At 36.0% G+C, this 20,565-nt stretch overlaps 1 protein-coding gene across 4 annotated transcripts in view; it reads left to right on the forward strand.

Annotated features, from left to right (window-relative positions):
• The window catches only part of drpr (multiple EGF like domains draper), a 124,107-nt gene that overhangs the window by 41,365 nt on the left and 62,177 nt on the right, over positions 1-20,565 (forward strand). The window contains exon 1 of one of the 4 annotated variants that reach the window (XM_069825731.1): positions 17,330-17,450. The exons of the other annotated variants lie outside the window; for them this stretch is intronic. The gene's annotated coding sequence lies outside the window, so the exon portion shown is untranslated. Of the gene's footprint in view, positions 1-17,329; positions 17,451-20,565 lie in introns of those variants that run through there. 4 annotated transcript variants of the gene reach the window in all.

The following is a 20,565-nucleotide window of genomic DNA, read 5'->3' on the forward strand; positions in this document are numbered from 1 at the left end:
GTTGAGAGTTCACTGTGCAGTGATGAAGCGTTTCTCTCATAACTTAAAAACTTGTTAACTTTTCATGTTCCCTCTTTTTTATTTTATTGCTGAAACTCATGTTTACAATATCATGCTCTTTCAACTACAGTCCTTAATAAACAATATTTTTTTTTATTTTGTGTAATAGAAAATACTGATGTTTGACCACTTTTTAAAATGAATTTATTTTTTATCAGACAATCTACTAACGGTAGAGAAGTGATCTTACATCATATTGTAGATATGACGTGCATAAATACACACAACAAAAATTCCTTCACAGAATGTTGGATAGTTTTTTAGTTATGTGGGAAACCATCATCACTGCACAGTGAGCTGAATTTAAAAAAAAAAAAAAAAAAAAAAAGTAAATAATTTTTTAAACGTATTTTTTTTTTTTTTCACAGAGAAGGAGGACAGTTGTCTATGCGGATGACGTGAATTTGTTAGGAGAAAATCCATAAACGATTAGGGAAAACACGGAAATTTTACTTGCAGCAAGTAAAGAGATAGGTTTGGAAGTAAATCCCGAAAAGAAAAAGCATATGATTATGACTCGTGACCAGAATATTGTACGAAATGGAAATATAAATATTGGAAATTTATCTTTTGAAGAGGCGGAAAAATTCAAATACCTGGGAGCAAAAGTAACAAATATAAATAATACTCGGGAGGAGATTAAACACAGAATAAATATGCGAAATGCCTGTTATTATTCGGTTGAGAAGCTTTTATCATCCAGTCTGCTGTCAAAAATCTGAAAGTTAGAATTTATAAAACAATTATATTACCAGTTGTTCTTTATGGTTGTGAAACGTGGACTCTTACTTTGAGAGAGGAACATAGGTTAAGGGTGTTTGAGAATAAAGTATTTAGCAAAATATTTGGGGCTAAGAGGGATGAAGTTACAGGAGAATGGAGAAAGTTACACAACTGCATGCATTGTATTCTTCACCTGACATAATTAGGAACATTAAATCCAGACGTTTGAGATGGGCAGGGCATGTAGCACGTATGGGCGAATCCAGAAATTAACTTAGAAAGCATGTTGTAAATATTCAGATTGTCAATGTTAATACAGATAATACAATATAGTATTTGTTTTATTCAGTCTTATGACAAATCAATTATTAAAACAATGACTTATATTTCATAACATGTAGCCATTGAGATTTACACAAATAAGTTACGAACGTTTTCGCCCATTCAGGCATCTTCAGGTTCAGTGTTAAACTTTAATAATGAGATATTGTACACTGAACTTGAAGATGCCTGAATGGGCGAAAACGTTCGTAACTTAATTGTATAAAACTCAATGACTACATGTTATGAAATATACGTCATTGTTTTAATAATTGATTTGTCATAAGACTGAATAAAACAAATATTATATTGTATTATCTGAATCCAGAAATGCATATAAAGTGTTAGTTGGGAGGCCGGAGAGAAAAAGGCCTTTGGGGAGGCCGAGACGTAGATGGGAAGATAATATTAAAATGGATAGGGAGGTGGGATTTGATGATAGAGACGATTTATCTTGCTCAGGATAGGGACCAATGGCGGGTTTAAGTGAGGGCGGCAATGAACCTCCGGGTTCCTTAAAAGCCAGTAAGTAAGTAAGCACAAGGACATTGTTTTATACATATTAATTTTCATTATTGCACAAGATACAGTAATGGAGGAAAAAAATGTTTAATATTTCCAAAATTTTACTGCTGTAAGCTGTATCTAACCTCTTAAAAATAAGAAAACATTTAAACTCTTCTCATATTTTCGACAAAGCATAGGTGTGCATATTGATAACGTTGATCCTATTGTGTTGGCATGCTGTGCACTACATAATTTGTATTTTTAGAGAAGAATTTCTAAAGCCTGATTACGCATATCTCTGTTCAGATAATTTGCGTTTGAAATGTCCCTTAAACAAGGCATATCTTTATACAGTTCAAAAATATCCTTCCAGACTTCTTTTTCCTTTTCCGTCATTTCACGTGGCACTCACTGTCACTGCTCTCAGTTCTTCATAAACGCCACTTCTGCAAGCTGCAACTGACAAGAAATCGGCCCGATCGTGCTACACACGACCCAACTTGCAGGGTGTTGGAGTGGGGGAGTCGGCAGATTGGGTGGCTGCCCGAACCAACCACCCGACAAGAGGTTTGTTGTCCCTGCAAGCCTACACACCACCCGATCGGCAGGGTCCCTGCAAATCGGACCCTGCAGATTGGGTCGTGTGTAGCCGCTTTAAGCAGGATGGCCTGCCTGCCATCAGATTTACGAATTCCGTCCAGGCCACATGTCGGACAATGGGTCACTGTAAACCAGAGTACGTTGATACATTCCGTGTCCTGTCCTTCAAAAGCCAACCAATCAGTCAATCCAGTGTTTGTTATTATACCTACTGTACTATACATACGATATTAGCTGAATGACAACATAGGTCGCAGGTCGTGTGTGTCTGAATTTATTTATGACATAGAGTATTGTTTACAGAGGAATATTTAATATCTTCGAATGCCGTCGGCTTCAATTGTCGGAAACAAACATAGCCTACTTTTAATCGCAAACTGACCTGATCTGACCTCAAGGTTGATTGCACAGACTCTTTTATTATGCCTTTGTTGCCCGTAACTCTTAACTCAATTTCAACATTATTGACATACCTAATGATAGCCTCTCACCTTACCGTCTAGACCACATTACGAGTCATGTTTCTCGACACAATAATAACCAGTGTTGCCACGTTTTGATTTTACGCTTCAATTATTTTAAAGAGGTCGAATAAATTTATGCGAGAATAATTTAAAATAGCCCTATTGTTAAGCATCGCTGTGTCGCTACAGTGTGTCTGTGTTGATTCTTCAATGAATTTTGTAAAGAGAAATATCACTGTTTCGTAAATAATGGTGGAAACTCATTCTTTGAAACGTTGCTGTGAAAAGTTAAAAAAAAAATTATATCATCATCGTCCTCACCATTATATGTTCTTAAAGGATATAAACGATATAAACTGCGAAAATTAAATAAACAGTGCAAATATCGATCTACTGAACAAAATATCTAGTGAAATTTGTTTCTTATAATTCAATTTTTAATTTGTAAAATACCATGTTTTTAAGATTGATAGTAGTATAATTATTTGTTTACATTTCGACTGAACGTGAATGCCATTGCCAATAACATTGCGCCCAAAACATACGAATACATAACAGAGACAAACGACTGCTTCATAGTAAGTAAATAATGACTATTCTGTTTCAAAAAAATTAGACTCACAAAACAATTTTTTTTTAACTTTGGCAGTTTATATCGTTTACATCCTGTATTCTGTCCACGTTGTACGTTTAGCGAACTGCGAAAAATCGTTCTTCATCACTTCAGTCTTTAAATATATAGCAGCAATATAATGAATTACTTCCAAATTTGGATGGCAACACTGCTCGCAGCTGCTACAAAAATTTAAACAAAATCAGTATAAGAAATGCTGCTGCTGTAACCCTTAGAACTCTGGTTCACACGTAAACATCGCTATTTTCAAACTGTGTGCAGCATGAAAAAAGTTGCCATCAGCTGGTTTGGTAGCCGCTACTTTCCGAGATACACTGTTGTTCACATGTCACAGTAGGTACGAATGTTGAGCAGTATTTTGTACCGCAGCGCAGCAAAAATAGGGACGTGTGATGGTTCATTTACAGTCATCCATTGACCAATATTTTAGCTGCTGGCTATCTCTGCCGGCATCACCGAAACCAGTACACCTTATCTTAAAGCCTTATTTATTAACGGAATGAAATGAATAGAACAATAGGACGAAAAGGAAAGTGTTGATGGTATAAAGTGTGGAGGGAAATGGGAGAATCTGGGAAAATTATCATCCTTCGATATCATTCCACCACACGTGTCAGCGTCGGGAATCGAACGAGAATTCGCAGAATGATTAATCCATACACTAGCAGTGAATAATGCCTGTTAGGTACTAATGCAAGAAACCAATTGATGCTCATTACGTGCGGAATTAATGACGTGGAAACTCTGAAATGTAAACATGAAAACATCCGCATATCCGTACGATGAAAAGATCTCTAACCACTGACAAACTCTGTTAGCTAACACAATCTAACCTAATCGAACCTTCGTTCCTTACAGCAAGAATAGTGTTACTTGGACCAATTCCTATGACGTTGAATGTATCTTCGTATATGGCCGACCAATGCTGTCATACTTTTTCATTCTGTAACAATAGAAGGCGTGTATTGTTAGTTCTTTGCAGCGGAAGGATCTCTCAGGTGAATGGGAACCTAAGTGGGAATATGCACGTGCTTCACAAGTGGTGTGTACATACATTTGTTGAATAGTAATAGAATGGTAGTTGTTTGGTAAAAAAGGAGCAAGAGATGTTGCAATCGTACTTAAAATATCCCACGCCAGCAGCGACGCAAAATAAAAAAACAAATGTCTCTTCATAGTTTGATGACGTCCTCGGTGGTTTCGTGATTACCATGCAAGCAATTGAATCCGAAATTCGCATGTTCAAACCCTACTCAGGGCGATGGATTATTTTAAAAGGTGATTAAATCCTTAGCATGACTTTCTCCAGAAGAGAAATAAACTTGGGAGGCCTTTGTCATAGATTTATGGCACGTAAAAGAACCCTGTCTGGATTGAGGGTTGCAGACAAAATTTTGTCAGACATTTCTTACCCAAGTTGTAGTTAAAAGTGTCGTTTAATAAAATAATACTACTGCTTCTAATATATCATTGTTAATACTATCACTACTACCACCACCACCATTACTGTTAAACTACTTGTAGGCCTATTACTGTACTACTAATGCTACTATTTGATCGCGTAGGCCTATGTATGTGGCCTAAGCACTAACGCACTTGTCTAACTTCCACGCGGCTCGGGTTCAGTCCCCGACGGGGTCGTGATGGAATTTGTGGTGGACAAAGCAGACGTTGCAGGTTCCTCTCGGGGTACTCCTATTTCCCTATAATAATTTCACGAGCATGTCCCACCTTCGCCACATGTTATCTATCATCTGCAGTAGTTAAAAATAGGCTGGGTTAATGTCTTGGGGATAGTACGGTCTTCTGATCATTGGCGGAGTTATGGGGAGCATGAGGAAGGGGCACTGCCCCCCCCAAACTTGGTCGAACTTTTTTATTTTTCTATTAACTTTAGAACATATTGAATTCAAAAGATTTTTCTTACTTTTGTTTATGATTAAGTTTCTGGCTTAATTTACCATGTGTCTGGACTATAATATTTATTTTAAATTTTTGAATGTATAAGAATTTCTATACCTCATTGAGGAATAGAAGCACTGTAATGTTTTTTGTAACAGCCTGTACTAATGTGTTAGAACTCTACAGGTGTTCCAAGCAGCCATTTGGAGAAATATGAATAACATACTGCACAACAATGCAGAAAAAAGAAGAGTGATCCCGGTATAATGTGTAAACTTAAAGACGAGATTAAATAAAATAATTAGAATTTACATTTCATATGATATCTTGCTTTTTTAAATAAATAGATAAAGTAAATGTAAAATTGGTCCACTGCTGTGGAGTAAGGGTTAGCACGTCTGGCCATGAAACAAGCGGGCACAGGTTTAAATCCTGGTCGGGACAAATTATTTGGTTTGGGCTTTTCCTCATCCAATTGAAGTATGATTGTTGGGTAATTTTCGGTGTTGGACCTCAGACTCATTTCGCCATCATTAATTCACATATCATCCATACAATAACCTGGGTTAAGTTCACAGTGCGGCGTGCTGTACTTGTACAAGAGCGCTGCCGTTCGGCTACCCAGTCATTCACAAAATAGGAGTGGTAAGCACAATAAGCCTCAGGCTGCAATGCAAGCCATCGGGTCCCTCCTCTGTACAAGAGGAAGAAAAAGTGAAATTGTCTATATATTCGTATTTTGTTACAATTTTACTTTATTTTACAATACATTTATTAAATGATCATATTCCGATATACTGTACCAAGGTCAAGCTAAAACGGGGGGAATAGATAAATGATGTCCCCCATAATCTCGTTATATCGGGATTCTATAGTTTTTGCTTTGCCCCCCCCTCCCCCCAAGGAAATGGTTCTCTCTCCGCCTATGCTTCTGATACTGATATGGAAAGGAATTGCGTCTCCATGCGCTGAGGATAGGTTCTGCCTCTATTAGGACTTAGGCAGGATGCCCTACCTGTCAGCATCGGGTTCACCCAGGCCACCTGTCGGACTTGGACAGTGATCGCATATGAATAGGGTCAGATGAATCCTAAGCCAAGCCAAGCCAATCCTACTACTGCTACTGCTGAGTTTCAAATTAAGATGTTTGTTATACAGTGTGTTCACGATCGTTTAAAAAATCACGAATCACGATCCAACTCACAATAGTTACCGAATAAGAGGGTGTAAAACATTTGTTTCTGAGAAAATTGTGGAGTTTCCACCAATATATTACACTTTTTTTTTTTTACATGGAACATGAGCTATTCGCTCTGAAAATCTGCAAGGTTATTTCACTTCCACTCTGTATATAGACCTACGATGACTACCAAAGTCCGACAGATGGGCCGGTTACCATCCGTGAATCCGACAGTGACAGGTGGGTCATCCTGCTTCACCCCTGACAGAGTCAAGTCCCATACTTATACGAGTCCCTAAGCCCTAAGTTTCGGAGCCTCAAGCCCTTCCTTCATCAGCATCGAAAACCAATACTACCACCAATATTTCACCCCGCCTATTAACTATAGGCTATTGCATATGGTAGATGAATTGAGCTGGAGTGTGTTGATGAAATGATAGAGGGAAACGGGAGTACTCCGAGTAAAAACCTCTGCAAAGTCAGCTTTATCCACCATAAATTCCATCACGACAGTCCACACCTGTGGAGTAACGGTTGGCGCGTCTGGCCGCGAAACCAGGTGGTCCGGGTTCGCATCACGGTCGGGACAAGTTACTTGGCTGAGTTTTTTTTTTTTTCCGGGGTTTACCCTCAACCCAATATGGGCAAATGCTGGGGAACTATCGGTGCTGGACCCCGGACTCATTTCACCTGCATTTCATCTCATTCAGTCGCTAAATAACCTAAGATGTTGATACAGCGTCATAAAATAACTTACTTAAGAAAATTCCATCACAACATGACCGGGGGTCGAACCCGGGACGTCTGGATGGAAGACCAGCGCGCTAGCGTTTGAGCCACAGACACGGCAAAGATAAAATTCAGTAAAATAAATGCTTTTATAGCCATCATTCCGTTCCTGTAGATTGCATTTGTGTTATTTCCTTACACATGTAATAGTAATAGTAATAGTATCTGTGCTGTCCGCAGCTCAACCTTTCTCTCAATATGGTCCGTGTTCTGATTCTCTCTTTTGATTGTTCGTATTCTAATTTCCAGACGTGTCGTTCAGGAAATGTGATCTATGCCTGCTGGAAGTTGTGGTTCATTTCTGGCGACCGACACTTGCGGTCATTTTCAATTGTTTTCATAGAACACCAAGAAGTGATCCCGAAAGCGACGCTCTTACTCTTGTTTCAGATTCGAGGAATATTGCAGTGGTTAGGCCGGACATGATTGCTATGACGTCAATGCTGATGTTTCTTCAGATTTGTTGTTAAGCTTTGGTGCTCGCGTTTCCTTCCGCCTGAGTCATGGCGTCGTCTGATTCACAGATTGCGAGAGTTGTCACATGTTCAGAGGTCGAAGCGAATTCAGCCTTCACTGCCGAGCGAGTGTACGTCAGTTCAAGAGTTCTCGAAGTGTCGAGTGCAGCCGCTAAAAAAAGTTGACGGTGGTCTTGCATATAGCAGTATCTAACATCATGGAGATCTTATAATTAGGCCCTAAAATTTTTGCCTGAATAATTTTCGTATTTGATGCAGAATTTCTTACATCATAACGCGTAATAACCTAACCTAATGTAGATGTTTTCCATCATTACAGGAAAAATACACCCGTGTCATAAAGGTGACACTTTTAAAGCATTTCGGCATTAGTTTACCTATTTGTCATGTACAAAAAATAGGGAAATTCACTTACTTACTATGTACCAAAGTAAGTCGATATATTTTCACTTTCTGCATTGTTCACAAAACTTTTTTTTTTGTAACCCCAGAAATAATTTATCTGACTTCAATATAAATTGTGTGATTCGAGTAGAAGCGTCTAGGTAATTTTGTGCAAATTTCCTTTATGTAGCTCTTCATATAATTAATTCGTTTTATAATATTGCATTTCTCTTTCATGGGGAAGGAATTTTCTCAAGAATTTCGGCCAGTGTATGAGACCGGTCCCCACCCAACATCGTGACGAATTTGGAGAGCTGCGATAGGTAGCGAAGTCCGGTTTGAAAAACCAGCTATAACGGCTGAGGAGGATCATCGTTTTGACTACATGCTATCTCTGTTATGATTGGATTATCTTTTGCCAATGCTAAGGCTCAAGGACATGAAACTAGCTGTCGGCTAGTCGGCTTTGGTCCTTCATGGATGATTTACACGAAACTGAGACCGATTTTTTATTATTTATTTATATTCATCCATTCATTTATTTACTTATATATTTACATATGTATTTACTTTTTATTTATTTATTTATCTACTTATTTACTTATTGCATAAGCTGAAAAAATAAAATGATGTGGACAGTAATCTTCAAATAAATTGTTGTTAGAATAACTATCATTTACATAATACCCTTCCAGTTGAAAACTTTTTCATACAAAAAGTTAGAGCTTGAAGATATCTATACGGATTGCTCTGCTAATTAACGTAATTAGCCGTTACGGAAATAGAGCAACAGAGAAACTTTATTTCTCTCTAAAAATTAATAGATTTATTCTTAGTAGTATACCACAGTCTAGTATATACAGTCACGAAGCTCAATACGTAGTAAATATGCATCCATAGATAGTTGCTGACCACTAGGATCGCTAATATCGCCTCATTACAGACAATGCGAAATAGTATCAGCACAGTCTGTTGTTCCTAGCATCCTCACAACTCAAGCTTCGTGACTGTATATACTAGACTGTGGTAGTACCACGATACTATACGATATTATCTTCATACTTTGTGAAAGTAATACACTGCTAGCCACCGGCGTGGCTCAGTCGGTTAAGGCGCTTGCCTGCCGGTCTGAAGTTGCGCTCGGGCGCGGGTTCGATCCCCGCTTGGGCTGATTACCTGGTTTGGTTTTTTCCGAGGTTTTCCCCAACCGTAAGGTGAGTGCCAGGTAATCTATAACTAATCCTCGGCCTCATCTCGCCAAATACCATCTCGCTATCACCAATCTCATCGACGCTAAATAACCTAGTAGTTGATACAGCGTCGTTAAATAACCAAATAAAAAAATATACTGCGTATTAGATCTTGGATCCAATGCAAAAACGCTGAAATATGCAAGTAAGTCTGCAGGTGAATATACTGAAATAATACTGTACTTCAGTATAATTGTAGCGGGGTAGATATCAACCCCTTACAAACCCAGTGGAACCAGGTTTGGCCCTCGACATATTATTGTGATGTACCGAAGTACGTATGATATTTCCGTGCAGGAATTCTGCATTACTATATAATGAAGGATGGGTGGAACGGAGAAAAAGTCTCTCCGGCACCGGGACTCGAACCCGGGTTTTTAGCTCTACGTGCTGACGCTTTATCCACTAAGCCACACCAGATTCCAGTTCCGATGCCGGATTGAATCCTTTTCAATTTAAATTCCATCTCTTAGTTTTACCTTTAGTGGCCAACCCTCATGCACTGTGTCACAGATGTGTGACAGTGGCACAATGTCCAGCACACTATGTGCAGATGTGCACTCATTACTAGTGACTAAGTGGCACGAGATCCGACGGAATAAGCGTTGTCTTAAATCACCAAGTGATTATTGACGCATATCATATTATTGTGACGTACCGAAGTAGGGGCCTACATATGGTATTTCCGTGAGGGAAAATTTAGTAATGTTGATATAGGGATTTAGCACTTTTTCAAACTACTTTTAGAGGAACAAGTTATTTCTTTACATTGATAACATGGGATATAGCGGCCTGCCTTTAAGAAGCAGTACTTAAGCCAGGTAGAAAAGTGGGCGTGTAGATTTTTTGGTGGGCCTCTAAACATTCTGTGTTTATTTGCAAGACTGCGATAATTTAATTCCAAATTTTATTTACTGTTCGTTATGTAGTAAGGCAATTTTAAATTTTTTATCCGTAAAATTTCTACATAGTAGCTATACTGCTGGATAATGTTTTGTACAGTGGAAATGTGTTTCACATTTCACAAGACGTTGACTGTACCTGCATATTACAGAACCATAAAAAGTACGATTGTAAAATTCACGTAAACATCACGTGTTAAAATGATTACAGTTTTTCTGCCATTAAGTATTAGCGCAAACAATTTCTTGATGACGTTGAGTTTTAAAAATTGAATATTTTCAGAAAAGTATGCATTTTTGTTATTGATTGATTAGTAATTGAAGGCCGTGTTTCATACACAATGAGACATAATTTCACCTCTAGTTCTTTTATAACTTTTGTTACAAATTTTGGGAAAATTTCTTTTTAAAGTGCCAGCAGCATGTCTAGAGGCTATCGAGCGGTACCTCTGTTCGAGCTTGCGCTTGGGCTGATTACTTGGTTAAGTGATGTTCCAAAATTTTTCCAAACGGTAAGACGAATGTTCGGTAACTCATGGTGAATCTTGGGAAATATCTTGCCTTAATATCATTCTGTCATTCACTGATACAATCAATGGTAGTTATCCGCTAAGTTGATGCATCGTTGTTAAATAAAATAATATTCTCAAAGTTCTAAGTTATGAAATAGTCTATTTTTGCGAGATCGTGCGTATTTGCTTGTTTTCCGCACAGAACCAATACGCGGTAAGTGTGAAATACCACATTCAGTATTCCCAACGTAACACACATAACAATTTCCCTCTTCTTACCGCTTAAGCGCGACATTCATTTTACTGCTTTAGGCTTTTAACATATTATTTTTAGAGACGTTTAACATAGTAATAATTATAAATTGGAAACTTACCACTGCAATTTCACCTAAATTGCAATGTTAATTATTGTTTTTAAATATTTGCAAAAATTAAGTAAAGTCTACTACTCCACGAAACTTATTGCATTCCTGATACAAGTAACATTAAGGAAGCCGTGAAAAAATCAACAAGATTCCAGATGCGGATGTTATTACTGCAATATGTTATATAAATAATATTGTTAAAATATTAAAATGAAAAATAAATCATTACATAACCTTACCGTTTGTTTTAAGTTCGCATTTATAGACTGGGAGAAAAAAAAGACAGACATATATCACGGCCTGCTGGAGTATAGTAAACACAGAAAACATTTTATAGCAACAATGTTGAAGAAAGATATTTTGGTTTTCCGAAGTTGCCGTCATTAAACAGAAACCAACATGGAGATTTCATTGCAACTAATTAGAAATTCGTCTTTCAGGTATGTAATAAACTATCTTCGCACAAAATAATGTACGATACACGAGCGGTATGTTTGTTTTCATGTTCTCGGAAATTAAAAAAGCTCAACTACGTTTTGCTTTTTCAATCTTTTCTTCGACCATGAAAACGTCAACATACCGCTCTTGTAACGTATATTACTATTACATCATTTACAGATAGGCAGTATTTTTTAGACTGTCACTCCTAAAGTATTTCTTTAACGCTAGGCAAGCGAGTAAAAGAAATAGACGATAGCGTTGGAAAAATACTTTTGTGCGAGATCGTGCGTATTTGCTTGGTTTCCGCACAAAACCAATCCGCGGAAAGGAAAAAATTCCACATTCAATATTCCCAACCTAACACACATAACAATTTCCCTCTTCTTACCGCTTAAGCGCGACATTCATTTTACTGCTTTAGGCTTTTAACATATTATTTTTAGAGACGTTCAATATAGTAATAATTATAAATTGGAAACTTACCACTGCAATTTCACCTAAATTGCACTGTTAATTATTGTTTTTAAATATTTACAAAAATTAAGTAAACTCTAAATCATTACATAACCTTACCGTTTGTTTTAAGTTCGCATTTATAGACTGGGGGGAAAAAAAGACAGACGTATATCACGGCCTGCTGGAGTATAGTAAACACAGAAAACATTTTAAAGCAACAATGTTGAAGATAGATATTTTTGTTTTGCAAATTTGCCGTCATTGAACAGAAACCAAGATGGAGATTTCATTGCAACTAATTAGAAATTCCTTTTTCAGGTATGTAATAAACGATCTTCGCACAAAATAATGTACGATACACGAGCGGTATGTTTTCTTTCAATTCTCGGAAATTAAAAAAGCTCAACTACGTTTCGCTTTTTCAAACTGTTCCTTGAACATGAAAACTTCAACATACCGCTCTTGTAAAGCATATTACTATTAACACAAGTGCGAAAAGTATTTTTAACACTGACTTCCAATTGTTTGCGCCGATTGTCAATTGTTTCCCACCAGATGTCACACTGCAACAATCGCAATCAATCAACAAAGCGGTTCAAACACTAGCAGGCCTACTTCTAAAAACAACCGTTTTTTGTTACGACACAAATTAAATATATTCTTACAACTATTTTGTTGCTAATTATATGAAATAATTCAGAATTAAGTGTGATTATATAAAAAATTAAGGGACATACGAGTTGAACCAGGATCTATCGACTTGCAGTCGAATGCTCTACTTTTAATGTGATAAAGTTCCACTATTACAAAGAGGGGAAGTACAGCAGTGGTGACGCCGGAGGAATAAAATTGTCTCTATACCAGCACGGACGAACGGCTGTCAAAAAATAGCGTACGATATACATGATAAAAATCATTTTATATTGCTCAAAGAATATAATAGCGTTTTGAACACTTGTATTATAAGCAGTTACTCAATGAAAATAAGCTTTTATATGCACAATCATTGCATAAAGAGCGTAATTTTTCGTAGGGTTTCAGTTTTGCATAATATGTTCCTGAATGTTGCATGCAGCATATAAATCTGGGCTCTAATTATTTGTTGTTCTGCTGTATGCAGTAACTAAGACCCAGATGTAGGTCAATCCCTCAGCTGCTGAATTCTCACAAATAAGATTGGAGATTGAGTATGACATAGAGATCATTAGTAGACAATGCAACTGTTGGGAAGCTTCCTTCCTGTACTAATATATCTTCTGTCTTTCTCTTTCTCTTTCACTAAAGTTTTGTTTTCTCTGTACTGTACTACATTCTCATTTAGTCTGAGTAACTTATTTCATTTAAAAGTGTCTGCAATTAAAGAATTTGAAATAGATGTTATTCCAAGATTGTGGCCTCACGTGTAACCCGAAACCTAAACTTTGGAACTTGAGTCATACGTTTATCGAATATTGATATTAATCCAAAGTCAGGGTTGGGAAAAATACAGCCCTGCGACAAATGACCAGCCTACTGATTACATTCTGAAATAGCCAAAATACTTTTATAGCTAAAGCTTCTTTTTTCCTTATATGAATACATAAGAATACATGGCTATAATTATACAAGGTATATATATAATATTTGCAAAATATATATATATATAATATTTGCAAAATATGATACGTATGAATACAGTATGTACGGCCTATATACAGTCGACTCTCGATAATTCGCGATCTTTTTTTTTGGGGGGGGAGGGGGACAAGTTCCAGTATCATTTCCGTTTTTACTCGATTTATGCTCTCTCTTTCCTGTCAAACTTCTCTTCTCTCCCTCCCTCCCAACTCCAACATCTTTCGACCAGCGTTGCCAACTGTAGCATAATTATTATGCTATGCATAGCAGAATTCACGTCTCGTAGCACATAGAATGTCCATAGCATAATGTTAAAATGTAACATAATTTCTTTGTGGAATGTTCTGTGTACTAAAGCATGTAACGTGAGAAATTTCTTCGATGTTTCAAAATGTTTTGCACTGTTTCACATTTTTCTCTTGATTTTGAAATCTATAGTAATTAAACCTGTTAGAGTGACTTTTACTAGACTTGAAATACTAATAAAAATTTTTGCGGGTAATTCGCGATTTTCGATAGCCTATTTCGCCGAAGTTCGTGCATTAATTACCACTGTATAAAAAATGTAACAACATTTGTGCACTTTCTTTCACACTCATATTCTATAATAGAATAGCTGCCTACAATATTTTATCGTTCCCTTATTACGCCCATTCTGGCAGGCATGAAGGTGAGTTAAGAGACGGTGGAAGCTGTGATTTTACTGTATAATATGTGATATGGGCGTAAGAATATTTCAGTCCGTTCAGAAATATATTTTTGTTTAGCGTGCAGGCGTTGAAGTATTACTGTTTGCAAATAGCTTTTTATCTGGCGCGATAGTGTACGGTACACCGTCGCTCCCAATCGTATTATTATTAGTAGGTTATTTTACGACGCTTTATCAACATCTTAGGTTATTTTGCGTCTGATGAGGTGAAGGTGATAATTCCGATGAAAATGAGTCCGGGATCCAGCACCGAAAGTTACCCAGCATTTGCTCATATTGGGTTGAGGGAAAACCCCGGAAATAACCTCAACCAGGTAACTTGCCCCAAGCGGGAATCGAACTCGGGTCACCTGGTTTCGCGGCCAGACGCGCTAACTGTTAATCCACAGGTGTGGACCCTCTCAATCGCATCAGCTTACCTTGTTTAATTGCTACCCTCTCAATCTATCAGCTTAACTTGTTTAATTGCTACATTACACGAAGTTATTTTTACGATAGCTTCTAAGTCATATTTCGCTAAAAAAAATCTTTTATGTTAGCTGCGTTGGTAGTTGCTGATGTTCAAGTGTTTCGTTACTGAAAACGTTACGTCAGTACTTTACTTCATTCTGTCATTGCGCGAATTTATTGCGTTCCTTCACATATCGAAAACTCATGCTGTAGGCATTCTCTAAACAGAAAATGTAGTTTACGAAATGCTAACCCGTCCCTATATCCCAATTTCTTACTAATAATAACATGAAGTTCTAAGTTTGTTCATTAATAATTGTTTAAACATTAATGACGAAATATTTATCTTGTAAATAAAAAGTTATATTCTGTCCATCTTACACGCAAATTTAACATAACGGGTTTCATAGCTTCTTCATCTGCTGTCAAAGTTACCGTACTGTATAAATATATTACAGTACGTGTACTATAACTCTACAATGTATCTTGTGTATTATAGTAATTACAATTTGGGAATATAATAATAATAATAATAATAATAATAATAATAATAATAATAATAATAAACGACTAGAATTATTTGAAATGTGGATATGGAGAAGAATGGAGCGTGTGAAATGGACAGACGGAATAAGAAACGAAGCTGTGTTGGAAGGAGTGGGTGAAGAAAGAATGATGCTGAAACTGATCTGGAAGAGGAAAAGGAATTGGCTGGGTCACTGGCTGAGAAGAAACTGCCTACTGAAGGATGCACCGGAAGGAATGGTGAACTGGAGATGAGTTCGGAGCAGAAGATACCAGATTATAGACGACCAAGATATATGGATCATATGCGAGACTAAGAGGAAGGCAGAAAATAGGAAAAATTGGAGAAAGCTGGATTTGCAGTGAACTTGGACGGTGCATTATGAATAATAATAATAATAATAATAATAATAATAATAATAATAATAATAAGCTCTTAAAATGTCAGAGAAAAGATTTAAGTATATATTTCTTCACTGACCTTCAAAACCAGGACGCTAGAGAGTCTGAATTCGTTGACTCTGGCTTGTAATAGAGATAATTTAAATAATTTTTTAAGGAAAACCAGGACTTATGGGATAATATGCCAATGTCTTTCTTTATTTCTTTCTTTCTTTCTTTCTTTCTTTCTTTCTTTCTTTCTTTCTTTCTTTCTTTCTGCCACTGTCAGGTAGGAGAGGGTACCTACCTGATATGATCAACATGAGACAGCCGCGGGATCGACTCGATATAGAACCGCGGATACATCCAGAACAATTCCTATTAAGGGAAAAACACCCAGTCTAATGGAAATCTCAGCCCATGCCGGGAATCAAACTACGGATCTCTGTCTTGGGAAGCTCGTAATAAAGTACTCTATAGTCGAAATATTGTAGTGCCCTCTGCAGTGACATATTAACACGAAGAAGTGCATTATTTTGCACGGATAGTATTGCACTTCTCTTCCTCCTATATTACACGAGTGAGTCTCCATTTTAATGGGAATGACCGGTGGAGGGAAGGAAGGCAATGCTTTCCCCTCTCCGCGAGTTTGGGTCAGGTCTAATCATCCGACCAATAAACACTAGACCAATGAGGACGACAGTATATCTATCGTGTTTGTGATTCTTGTATTTGCTGTGCATACTTACTGGATAAATCAACTCGTAAAATCAAATGTGAACAAGTCAGTAGTTTAGCAGGAAAGATTATTTGAACTGGGCCCTTCATCTCTCCTGACTAACAGATCTGGATTATCCGACTAGTCCAAAATGATTTGTCCTGAATTTATTGACTAAACTCACTTAGTTTAGCCTTTTTACTGATTGGTCCTACCTGACCTATCTCGATTAATTGGCCTGAGCTGACCTGTCTGATCTGAACAAATTTATTGAATATCGACTAAGCTAACCTGATTGATTTCACCTGATCTGGACCGATTCATTGGCCTGATTTGACCTGAACTGATTGATTGAATATTTGAGTTAATTGATCTGACTAATCAATCACAATAATTTCTTCGTAAAAAAAACTAAGGGTGCTATTCATAGACATTTCGCAGCACGCGCTACGAGCGTACTAAGCTAGACCCGGCTATCGACTGGTTATTTGTACAGAATTCAAATCATATCCTATCGCTAACACTGGTTTATGAATACGAAAAACGCTGATCATCCACCGGAGACCCGCGCTAAAAATGTCTATGAATACGGCCCTTAAATTTTATACTGGAGTATACTTAAATTTATTATAAGTGAGGGACTGGCAATAGTAGATTATTCAAAAGAGGTTTGCGTTGAAGTTGTCTCGTTACTTGTGAAGTGTAGAGATTACATTGAAGTTTGGACATATATTCGTCTTTGAATGAAAAAAAAAAGTGGTTTATACTCGTCAGGGTCTTTTTAAAAGGCAATAGTTAGCGGTTTGCACTATCTCTACGCGAATCTGACGTTTTCCTTTTGCTCAGAAGTATATGACGTCATGTCGCATCGTTTCTGCAGACTGTTCGTGACATCTGTACGTGCTCAGATCTCGTCCAGGAAACGTTATTTGATATTTTACTGTTTGAATATTCTTTCGCTGGTTAGTAATAGTGGCGTTCTATAGAGTGTAATGTGGATGTACTTTTGCAAGCAGGAATAGTTGTGATATCCATCAGTTGAAAGATCGAAGGTTGAAAGGAGTTCTTTTCAACAACTTACATTGTAAGTATTTCTGAATAGCAGACTGTTTCTACCTATGCTATATCGTCACTCTAATAGTCTAGCTCGTTTATAGAGCAACATATCGTTCACTGCCACAACTTATTTATTTTCTTATACCATGAATTATATACCGTGATGGAGAGGAAAAAGCAAAGATTATTGTGAACTCCTAGTCAGTCACGAAATACCTCCATGAGCGTCTACTGACCAGGCGTAAGGTTCTTGCATGCTGACGTGCGAAAGATGATGATGCTAATTTTTTTACTTTTCTCAAGAGGAGTAAGTGCTAATTTACTATAAATTGGTTCCATACATTACTGGTATCTAAACTGCTTTTTACTTCGTCGTCCTTGGCAACCTAAACAATTGCTTTATCTTTTGCAGTGAATTAAAAGCTATTGTGCCGATTTCACAAAACTCGTTTAACTTTAATACGAATTTAAATTTGTTTTAAATTTTATTTAAAGAACAGTTGTATTTCACCATCAACATTTATTTTGCTCTTTAAAATCTCTGTAAACTATTACATGTAAGTTAATTGATCAAATGTTGACCAATTACATTTTTAAAGTTGCTTTAAATACCGAAACTGAAAATGGCATGTAGAATTGTTAATTTAATATTGCGAAGAAGGCGATAATATAATTTAAGATGTCATGCTTTAAATGATTTTAGTTTAAATATAGATTAATGTGGTGAAATCAATGTAATTAAAGTAAACATTTAACTTCACCCTTTAAGTTGAATTTTTTTTTTACTTAAAATGCTTTAGTTTTAGTATTTTGGTGAAATTGGCTCTTAATTCACTATTACAAATTTTAAATCACTGTCTCCTTGACAAGAAACATATTACCAACAATAAAACTCATACATTTATTCATTTATCGCTTGTTCACAATCAATACATTACCAAGAATAGCCCTATAATTTAAAATTATTAAAATTTTCTTACATAAACTGGTTTAGATACTAGTAATGCATAAAATATTGTATACAACGCGAGAATAAATCGATTTTACTGTATTCTCTCTTGGAAATTATTACTCTCGGCTACGTCTCAGACGCTAAACTTTCCTCTCAAATAAAATCTAACTTTACTCTCTTGTACTGTCAATTACTATAATAGACCACTACTTCCTTTGTCAACCATGAGTTATTATTATTATTATTATTATTATTATTATTATTATTATTATTATTATTATTATTGCAAAGCTGCATTATAATTTGCTTTACAAGTTGGAAAATTTTGATTATCTGCTAGCTGTGTAAATTCGTTTAGGAACTACACGATAGAAAATCCTTTTTAACACTCTACTGAACATAATAATAATAATAATAATAATAATAATAATAATAATAATAATAATAATAATAATAATAATTCTCTTAAGTATAAACCGTGGACAGCCAAAGAGTTCGACTTTAGGGCCTATTATATCCATTTTTTTAACCGTTTATTAAAGTGTAAATGCGGATTGTAATATCAGACTGCCGACTATTCGCTGATGATATAGGCTAGATATCTTTCATACAAAGACACTGCTGACTGCACATACTTCATATAATCGGAGAATGCTAACTGTCAATCTTTCCTGTGTGACGTAGACTCTGTTGTTACATGGTCTGAGGAGAATGACATATAATTAAATGTTTCCAAAACAAGCATTATGACTTTCACTGGAAAGACTACTTTTTAAAATTGAACTACATCTTGAATTAAAAGAAAATTATTAGAACTGGTTATGCAAAAGATCTTGATGTTCTGTTGCACAGTAAACGTCAGTTTCCATTAAAGTCTTAACTTCAAATACGCAATGTGAATTTATGTTAAGTCTGATAATGTTCAGACATGGTTTCTTGTAAATAGTTCTTTTAATCTACCACAAAATATCTGAATATCCGGTAATTTCATCACTATAGAATTTTGTATTCTAGGTTTAATTTGTAATTTAGTAAATACAAAAATATTCTTTGTTCTTAACTTCTATGATAAAATGTCTAGCTTTCATTAATCAGGTATTCTTGTCGCACTTTAATTTTTATTGTAATTGTAATTGTAAATTTAATATTAATTGTAATCTTATTGTTCATGTTATAGTTGTAATCCCCTGGTAGAGGGGCAGAGAAGGCCTGACGGCCTTATCTCTACCAGGTTAAATAAATAAATCTAATCTAATCTAATCTAATCTAATAATGTCCATATCTTACTCTTTTTAGACAATCGATTCTTTTTAATACTTTATTTTGGAGTAGTCAGATCAAAATTGAGGCGTTGTCTGGAACAGTAACTTAAATGCAATATCTTTAATTTGAGATACAGAGCATCAAGCATTTTAAGATCTCGTATAACAGCATTGCTCATATAACAGGGCGCTGTGTTTCTTGGAGGGAAATAATATTTTGTCAGGATGAGATGTGTTATTAAGGACTGGAAACTGAAAAACGACGTAACATACGTTAAGCTGTTATTCCAGAGAACATCTCAATTTGAATGTGCATTTGTAGCTTGGAATTCTAATGAAAAAAAAATATGACAAAGTTGAAAACGGGAAATAATCTTGTCTCTATGTTGGTACATATTTCTGGAAAATGGCTATAATGATAGTTGTGATTTAGCCTACCGTATGTACCGTACCTATTTTCCGTCGAAGTGTTACATTGCATTTCCGAATATATTATCTGGACGCTTTACTTGGAGTTTTATAGACAAAGCGCATGGGCATATCAACGCCACGTGCATAAACTCGCTAAGCAGTATTGGTAGTGCGCCTTGATTTATGTTCTGCAGATAAGTCTACTCTTCTGAGGTTGTTGAATTTATCTGACATTTCTCTTGCTAATATGACTAATTTAACAGTTGAAACATATTGGTGAGATAATTTTTTCTTTTTATTTCTGGTGCTAGGAATTTCTTTTCTATTTAAATTTCAAATTCATGTTATTGTTCTTTAGTTGGGGACATTATGAACATAGTCTTCTTACACTCCTTGTTTATAGTGTATTATTATTATTATTATTATTATTATTATTATTATTATTATTATTATTATTATTATTATTATTATGGAAAACACGGGAATTTAGGAAGTAATGAGATAGGTTTAAAAGCAGG

The sequence above is a fragment of the Periplaneta americana genome, chromosome 5 (genome assembly GCF_040183065.1).
Source record: "Periplaneta americana isolate PAMFEO1 chromosome 5, P.americana_PAMFEO1_priV1, whole genome shotgun sequence".
In the NCBI taxonomy this organism is placed as follows: domain Eukaryota; kingdom Metazoa; phylum Arthropoda; class Insecta; order Blattodea; family Blattidae; genus Periplaneta; species Periplaneta americana.